Source organism: Hibiscus syriacus, unplaced genomic scaffold (assembly GCF_006381635.1).
Source record: "Hibiscus syriacus cultivar Baekdansim isolate YM2019G1 unplaced genomic scaffold, ASM638163v2 tig00111644_pilon, whole genome shotgun sequence".
Taxonomy (NCBI): Eukaryota; Viridiplantae; Streptophyta; class Magnoliopsida; order Malvales; family Malvaceae; genus Hibiscus; species Hibiscus syriacus.
In genome coordinates, this window is record NW_024063144.1 from 1,330,787 (window position 1) to 1,340,299 (window position 9,513).

A 9,513-nucleotide genomic window follows, 5' to 3' on the forward strand; every position below is an offset into this window, starting at 1 on the left:
TTGGACCTCTATTTATCGACATATTCCATTGGAACGGTTACCTCATATCGCCACTCTTCAAGGCGAATGCACTAAGGCCCTTAAGGGACCTAGTGCATCCCATTATTTAGGGAAAAAATGTAAAATTTAATTTAATATGTTAATGAAAAAAAAAATTTTTGTATACCCATTATATTTTGGACTCAATTCTTAAATTTCTGAATCCGTCACTAAAACCCTTTTTACATTTTGGTCAATGGAGGTAGGTATGTAATCAAGTCAAGTCAAGTTTAAGTGTTGTTGAGCTCGACTTGACTTGAAAACTTTAAAATTTAACTTGTTTTGACTTGAAAATTCACGAGTTTAAAATTTTCAAATTCAACTAGAACTCGAAATAAAAAATTTGAAGCTCGACTCGAACTTAAATCTTAAGTACATGGATGCCTTACATTTCATTTTTATAAAAAAAAAACATATAAATGTATATTATTAATAATTTAATTTAAAAATATAAAATTTAAATATATTTTTTAGTAGCTTACGAGCTTTTTGAGTCGAGTATCAAGTAGCTCGCTTCGGTTCGTTAAAAAATTTAGTCAAGTTCTAGTTCAAATCGAGTTCATTCAATTTCAGTGTTGATCAAACTTTGGCCAAGTAGATCTCTAGTAACTCGCAATTTATGTCGTCTCATTTGCATCCCTAAACGGAGGTAATAACATCTTCTTAACATTTGTAAATTCTATAATTATAAATTATAAATCTTTGAACATTTCAATATATTTCCCTTTGGAATAAAAGGTATGAATCCAAAGAACAGTGAAGCTTCTTCGTATGAGGCGTTGCCTTCATCTGGAAGTGTAAAGCATGAACGACAGATTTGTGGCCTTCTTGCTGCTCTTACTTTAAACTTAGTGGTTGCTGTTGGCATCATTTTCATGAACAAATGGGTATGTATGCCTAATTTTGTGTATGTAATATAGTTGAGTCTAGAATATACGTCGTATACCGAAACGCGCTACTAATGTGATACACTGATGCATATCACTAACAAAATTATCCTTTTAAATAAATATGAAAAAATTGTCCTGAATTGCCAATGTCAAAACCAAACATCGAGCCTCCGAAGGCTGCTATGATCATACAAACTATGACATAAATTGTTATCATGCTTTCAAATTCTGGATGTTCACCAAGAGTCGCTTACTACAACTGCAAGCGCCATTTTCTATAAATGATGTACATCGATTTATCACATTAATAGTGTGTTTTAGTATACGACGTGCGTTCTACAATTTTTCTTACATAAGTCTTTTCCTGCGTTGTCTGTTTTAGATGTAGAATCAGTCTAACATTTGAATGCTCCACTCTGCTCTGTTCATCCAGGTTCTTAAAAATGTTGGGTTCCAGTTCCCAGTACTTCTGACTGTTATTCATTATGCTGTGAGCTGGGCATTAATGGCGAGTTTGAAATTATTTTCTATCCTTCCTGCATCTCCTTCATCAGCGTTGACCCCTTCATCTTTGTTTACTTTCAGCTTGGTTAACTGTGTCTACTGGCCTTGCTAATGTCAGCTTGAAGTACAATAGGTGAGATATTGGAGCTAATTGCATCATTTGTCCTTAAAAGTATGACTCTCGGTTTAAATTGATCCATAAACTTTTAAATATTCCAATTTCATCCTTAAACTATTATTAACATTCTAAATTGGTCCTCGAACTCTTGAACATTTCAACATCATCCCCAAAGTATGACCTTCATTCTACATTGGTCCCCAAACTTTTTGAATATTCAAATTTCATCCTAAACTATATGTATATACTATTGACATCCATTGTTAATAAAATCTTTAGGGAAAGTTATATTATTATATGTTTGAGAAAAAAAAACATTTAAGTTAAACTATTGTTGAAACTAATTACATATATGGATGAATTTGGGGATGAAGCTGGAATATTCAAAAGTTTGGTGACTAATTTAGAAAGTTTCATAGTGTAGGGATGAAATTAGAATATTCAAAAGTTCAAGGATTGATTTAAAATGAGAGTCATAACTTAGGGATGAAACTAAAGTATTTAAAAGTTTAAGGACTAATTTAAAATGAAGGTTATAGCTTGGGGACATACTGTGCAATTAACAAGAGATACTAAGTTACTAACTAATTTCAGTTTTATCAGATGGCTAAGATCGCCATTACTCCATTGATTGTCCTAGCAGAATTTATGTGGTACAAGAAGAGAATCGCTTTCTCAAAGGTAATTTTGCGTTTCTAATTCTTGAACTGAAACGAGAAGCTAATTCTTGACCACGATATCTTTCAGGCGATTGCATTAACAGTTGTATCTGTTGGGGTTGCCGTTGCTACTGTCACTGATTTGCAATTCAGCCTCCTTGGTGCCTGTGTAGCATTGGCGTGGATAATACCTAGTGCAGTGAATAAAATACTTTGGTCCAATGTGCAAAAACAACAAATTTGGACGGCATTGCCGTTTGTTTCATGTCCCTCTCAGCTTATTTGGCTTTTTTAGATTAAGAGGGATGCCAAGAATAAATGGAGCTTGTGAGAAAGGAAACAAAAAACAAATGGTCTCTTGACTATAGGATTATGTTTTGTTAAGTTATCTGATTATTAAAAAGTTACAAAATGGTCTCTCGACTATAGGGCATTGTTTTGTTGAGTAACCTGCTATTAGAAGTTATAAAATAATCACTTGACCATTCATGTGTTCCAAACTCATCATTTTTCGTTTAAAAATTGGCAGTCGTCTGAGATGGACGTTAACATGTTGACAGGGATATGATAATAGCTGATCTCAGAATCATTTGAGTTGTATTTTGTAGACCGACTATTTGTTTACATTATGACATCAAGCTAGTGCTTGAAAGCAACAACGGTGCTAGTATACATCATTAAAATATGATTTTATCATATCTCAATCAACAAGTTAACGTACAACTCAAACAAATGTCAATTTTTTTAATAGAAAACGACGACTTTGAAATATATGAATAGTCGAGTGGCAATTTTGTAACTTTTAATAGTTTGATAACTCAATAAAACAACACTTTATAATTAAGAGACTACTTTATAAATTTTAATAATTGAAGTAGCAACAAAACAACACATCATATATAGGGATGGCAACGGGCCGGTTTCGGGCCGGGTATTGGTCCTCCCGTCCCCGTCCCCGTTTAAAAAACTCGTACCCGTCCCCGCTTAAAAAACCGCGGGGATTTAAACGGAGATCCCCATCGGGTAATCGAGGAAAACCACGAGGAAACGAGTATCCCCGTTTAGCATAAACGATTATTTAAACGGGTACCGGGCCAAGTATATATATTTAAATTAAATATATAAATATAATATATATTTTTAAATTTAAATTAAATTTATTAATATTATATTTATATATATATATATATATAATAATTATTTTTAATATTTATCGGGCAGGATATCAGGCCGAGTAATCGGGGCGGGGATTACTAAACCTGTCCCCGTCCCCGTTTAACATAAACGTTTTTTCCCTCATCCCCGTCCCCGTTTAGCATAAACAGTTTTTTCCCTTCACCATTTAATTCGGTTTTCGATTTTCCCCGTCGGATTCGAGTTTTTTTGTCATCCCTAATCATATAATCGTAGAATCATTTATATACTTTACCCCAAACAAAACTCTTACTTTTGGATGTTTAGAGGGATAAATGTGATAAATTATTAGATGGTTTTGGTTCACCACGTTATCTGTTGTTACAACCAATAACATTTGTCCACATCATCTTTTTCCAAGGTATATCTTCACATCTTTCCTACATGTAAATAAAAAGTGGGTGGTTATTTGGAAGTTGTTGAAAATATTTTGATGTTTCGATATAACAAATTAAATTAAAAGAATTTTAATTTTGAAAAAGATTTTTCTAAGCACATTCGATATATTAATCAAATATCAAAATATTACTCAAAGTATTTCAAATTTTATTTTAAATCCTTACTAAAGTGTAAAATTAAGTTTTAATATTAAAATAATTTTAAAACAATTTTACAAAGTATTTCGAACCGTTTCAAAGCCAAAAATTACAGTTTGTCCAGAGGGAACCGATTCCCCCTGAATGGTTTAGCTCCGAGAATTCCAGTATGCTCGGACGGAACTGATTCCCCCCAGGGGTATCGATTCCCCCTACTGTTCAACGGTCGAAATATTTGAATTTTACACTTAGGGAACCGATTCCCCATCAGGGGTACCGATTCCCCCCACGCTCCAAGTTGTTTTATTAAATGATTTCACACTTAAACGGCTCTAGTATCTCCACTAATCATCCCCAACGTTCAGAAGTGATTCAAGGTGTATTTAAACAAGTTCTGAAGCCTTTGATCAATAAGAAATCATAGAGAAACAAGAGAGAAAGCATCAAATACCAAGTTTGTGCAAATCAAGCCAATTTTTCTTTCAATATCATTTTGCTTTCAAGAACACCATTTGTGCTCATTTGTAATTATTTTTTAGTGTTCTTTTCTTGTTCTAGAATTATGCAAACAACCTACCTAGTGAGGATTTCCTTGTAAGTTTGCAAATTTGTATTGTTCTTTTTGGGAGAGAGTGTTCTCAAGAATTTGGGGTATAATTCTTGAGGGTTTGTAAGGTTACTCTTTGTCCTCAAAAGAAAGACAAATTAGTGAATTTTGGAAAATTCTTAGTGTGGATAGCTAAGGTAGTGGACGTAGATTTTGGTTGATAAAGTCGAACCACTCTAAATCGTTGTGAAATTACTTTCAATTTTCTGCAAAAGCTTCCACAAAATTTTAATTGTCAATTCACCCCCCTCTTGGCCGATTTAGTCAATCGATTAACTCAACAGAAGTTATTTTAAAATTTGTGGTTGTCATTCATTAGGACTATAGATGACGTGATGAGCCGGATCTATAAAATAATTTCTCGATAAATGGATATTAATCCTTTCTTATCCTTACTCTTCCTTTTGCCCGTTAATTTCCAAACATAGCTTTCATAGTTATTTTCCTTTTCTTTATGCGTGACAAACGCATATATTAGATTAGGGGACAAGCTTATAATATTTTAGGATGGTCTAAATTTATAAAATTTTTAGAGATAAAAATATATTATCAATTGAAAATAAAAAAATCTAAAATATATAATAATTTAAAATTTTCATGGGTGACTGTCTCCACCCGCCTCTCCTTCGATCCATCCTTGACTGCATGCAAGAAATTTTTCTCTTCGTTTATGTTAATTATGTTACTGAATTTTTTCACAATTTCTCACCGGTTGAAGTTGCGAATTTGCTTAACAGGTTAATGTGGAAGACAACACCAATCACTTTGCTTTTTCTGGTTTTTATGATTCCTTTCTTGGATCCTCCTGGTGTGTTTGCATTCCATTGGAGCTTCAGCAATGCATCAGCAATTCTCATGTCTGCTTTTCTCGGCTTCTTACTTCAATGGTCAAGTGCTTTGACACTTGGGGTAAGTTCCAACTAAGCTATGTTTTAAGTTTAGGGTAAAGTATAAAAATGATACCCGACTACGTGATATTATTTTGTTGAGTCTCCCGACTATTAAAAGTTACGAAATGGTCTATTGGCAATAGTGTATTGCTTTATTGAGTCTCTCGATAATTAAAAGTTATAAAATGGTCACTTAATTATTCATATGTTCCAAACTCGTTGTTTTCTATTAAAAAAATTGACGATAGTTTGAGCTGAACGTTAATGTACTGACTATCATATCTCAGTCAACAGGTTAACGTCTAATTTAAAATGTCATTATTTTTTTAAAGAAAAAGGACTGGTTTGGAATATATGAATAGTTGGTGACTATTTTGTAACTTTTAATAGTTGAAGGACTCAACAAAGCAACACCTTATAGTCGGAGGATCATTTTGTAACTTTCAATAGTCAATAGAATAAACAAAGCAGTATCATATAGACATGAGACCATTTGTTTACTTTACCCTTAATTTTAATAACTTTTTGATCCATGCTGCAACTTGCTCTCCTAGATGTTTAGGACTTGCTTTGATTTCATCTCTTTTGTTTTATGGGTTTAGCATTAACAGAAGGAAAAAGTTGAAAGAAAAACTGGTGTGTTCATGGCTAGCTAGGTCAACAAAGTCTGTGTTGAAACGTGTGTATCAATTTCAAAATAACTTTGGGAAAATGATTTTTGCATTTTCTGATGTTCATTTGACAGAATATTGACTGTTTAAGGAAACTAACTGTCCTAAACTGAAAATTAAATTTTTCTAATTATTTTTCTCTGACAGTTTCTTGAAAAAAATTAAAGGTAAATTACACATTTAGTTCATAAATTATTTATTTTATTTTATTTTAGTAATTAAACTCTATTTTTTAAAATCATACCTAATGTTTAATTAAGGTTTCACTTTGGTACACCATCGTTAAAAATAAGAGAATTGATGATGTGATATTTTTTTATTTTTCAATGTTGATGTGACATTATTTTATGGTGACACGTCAACATTACCGTTAAAATTTTAACGGTGGGTATCAAAATGAAACCTAAACAAAACATTATGTATGATTTTGAAAGAAAAAAAGTTTAAGTACCCAAAGATTAAAGAGGTGATTAGTAGGCTACTCTCGGAACCGTAAACTTTGGGTGTGTTTTGATAGGTGGAAAATATTTTTCAGAAAATGTTTTCCTCAGTTTCTTGTGTTTGATAGCTGCAAAATATTTTTTGAAAAATGTTTTCTAATGTTTGATACCTGTAATTGGTTTTACAGAAAATATTTTTCCAATGTTTGATAGCTATAATTGGTTTTCCACGATATAGTTTATTTTCCTAATTCTTTTTTATTTTTTGTAAAATATTTTTTATCTAATTTTTCGTAAAATATTTTCCTAAACAACTCAAAATAATATTATTTTATTTATTTCATATTAACATATTATTTTAATAAAATATTAATTATTAAAATATTTAATATTTATAATATAATTTTAATAATATTATATTAATATATACTCAGTTATATTATAATAATATATGATATTATATTTTTAATTTAATAATATTATTAAATTATTAATAATGAGTATTATTATTTCATATATTTAATTTTAATATAATAATGCATGAACCAAAAGACCTCTATGGTAAAGGAACTATTGTTATTCCTCGAGTTCTTCGGTGGTAAAATAATAATTTATTATATTTGATATTTATATGGAAAATTATCTACTATAAATGATTTACAAACATCATTTAAACATCGTAAAATATTTTTCAAAAATTATTTTTTTAATAATTCATTTTACGTAAATTGATTTTCAGGTAATTTAATTTACGTAAATCATTTTCCAAAAAATGAATCACAATGTATACAACAAGTGAAAAAAGGTTTACACAATACCGTCAAAACACTTAAGATAGTTTTCAGAAAATGTAATTTATTTTTACGTAAAGTTTTCAGGTAATTCATTTTACATGCATTATTTTTCAGAAAACCAAGTACAGTCTATCAAACGGATTTAACTTAATATTTTAGGTTGAGACTTGACTTGAGCCTAATATCATTATATTAATAAAAAATGTTTCTTAAAAAATAAATCTTAATAGAAAATATTTAATATTGTAATTTTCAGTATTTCTGTTTTGAATACTATTGAACAAATATTTATATTTTAATAATATATTATCATTTTAATAGTATTTTAATATTTATGCCAATATTAATATTTGAAAAAATTGGAAATAATATTTTAATTATGAATAATATTATTGTTTTAGTAATTAAATAGTATTATTTTAATCATCCAATACTTATACATTTATGTCAGCGTTGCTATTTGGAAAGAAAAAAAAATCAAAATGAAACTCTAACAACAGAAAACATTTCTCAAATATAAAAAAAAAAATACTTGAGTTTCTAGAAAATCTCCACTTTTATATAGAAAAGTACTGTTTAGAAGTTAATTTATACAAAATAGATCGGTCTAAGTAAAAAAAAACAGAGGATAGGAATTGCTATATTCCGTTTTTTCAAGATGCTTTTTAATTTTAGAAAAAATTATTAGATGTATCTGGCTCATCACGTCATCCGCAGTCTTAACTAATAACATTTTTCCAAGGTAAATTTTCATCTCTTTCCTACGTGTAAATAAGGAGTGAGTAATTATTTGAAAATTATTTTAAAATTAATAGATATGATTTACTGAGATCATAGATGACGTGGTGAACTGAATTTATAAAATAATTTCTCCAATTTCATACTCTAAATGGAAATGGTGATAAATATGTTAAAAGGATGGAGGATTATTTTCCATAGGAACTAGTAGTTATTCTCATATATAAAGCAATTTTCTTCCTTTAACTTCATCTGTTGTGTGCTCTCTTGTTTTTTGAAGGGCTACGTCTGCCATCTCCTCTGTTGTTCTTGGACAATTCAAAACTTGTGTGATCCTCCTTGGAAACTATTATGTTTTTGGTTCGAATCCTGGCACGACCATTATTTTTGGTGCGTTTATAGCCATTGGTGGAATGTCCTGCCACGCATACCTTGGTTTATGTGCTATAAAGCACCAGTCGGGGAAAGTGTTACCCTAGAAGCACCCTCCTTGTACCAACTGTGATGCGAATAGGGTTGATCACTCCTTGATTCACCGGGTCTCGTCGAAGATTAATTCTTTTTGTTCTTATTTTGATGAATCCGACTATATTAAAAATGATGTACTTCTTGATGCTATTGATATTTAAAAAGTAGGAACAGGAGAGTACCATGATGCATGTTACAAAAACTGTTGAACATTGAAAAATCCATGCCTGGTACTTTGAATGCCAAAACTCCTTGATCAGAGCTCTCTTCATTGTGTTTTCCATTTGGTCACCCCAAATCATAAGCTAGTATTTTACCTCCTGGTTAATAAATATTTGTTATTTAATGGTGATTTTGGAATTGTCAAGTTTTTCAATCCCACAATATATTCATACCGGTGCAAACATATGCATATATGACATATTGAATAAAAAGGGTAAAATACATATTTAGTACATAAACTATTGCTTCTGCTCCGCTTTGATACCTAAATTTTATTTAAAAAACAATATCTAACATTTAATTTATGTTTCATTTTGGTACCTCACTGTTAAAAGCTTCACAGTGATGTCGACGTATCACCATAAGGTAATGTCACGTGATCGCTGAAAAAAATATCACATCAATAATTCTGTTAATTTTTTAACTGTGAGATATCAAATTAAGATCTAAACTAAATATAAGGTATGATTTAGAAAGAAAAAAAAATAGGTACCAAAACAGAACAAAAGTAATAGTTGAAGTACTAAATATGTAGTTTATCCTAAAAATTGTGATGACGTTACCGGTGCGTATCTTGGGATGTTTTTGGTATCAATAGTTAGATTACAAGGTAGTATCTGTTCAAAAGACTTTCAATCATTTCACAATGAACGTATAAATCCATGCATGAACAATCCCTTAATCACTTAGGTCACTTAATTCATACTTATTCTACTTTGGAATACACACCAGGCGAGGTTGCA

The 9,513-nt window shown here is 30.5% G+C and overlaps 1 pseudogene; it reads left to right on the forward strand.

The window, feature by feature from the left end:
• The first annotated feature begins 779 nt into the window (after nucleotides 1-779).
• LOC120166711 lies at nucleotides 780-8,563 on the forward strand (annotated as a pseudogene).
• Nucleotides 8,564-9,513: the final 950 nt, after the last annotated feature.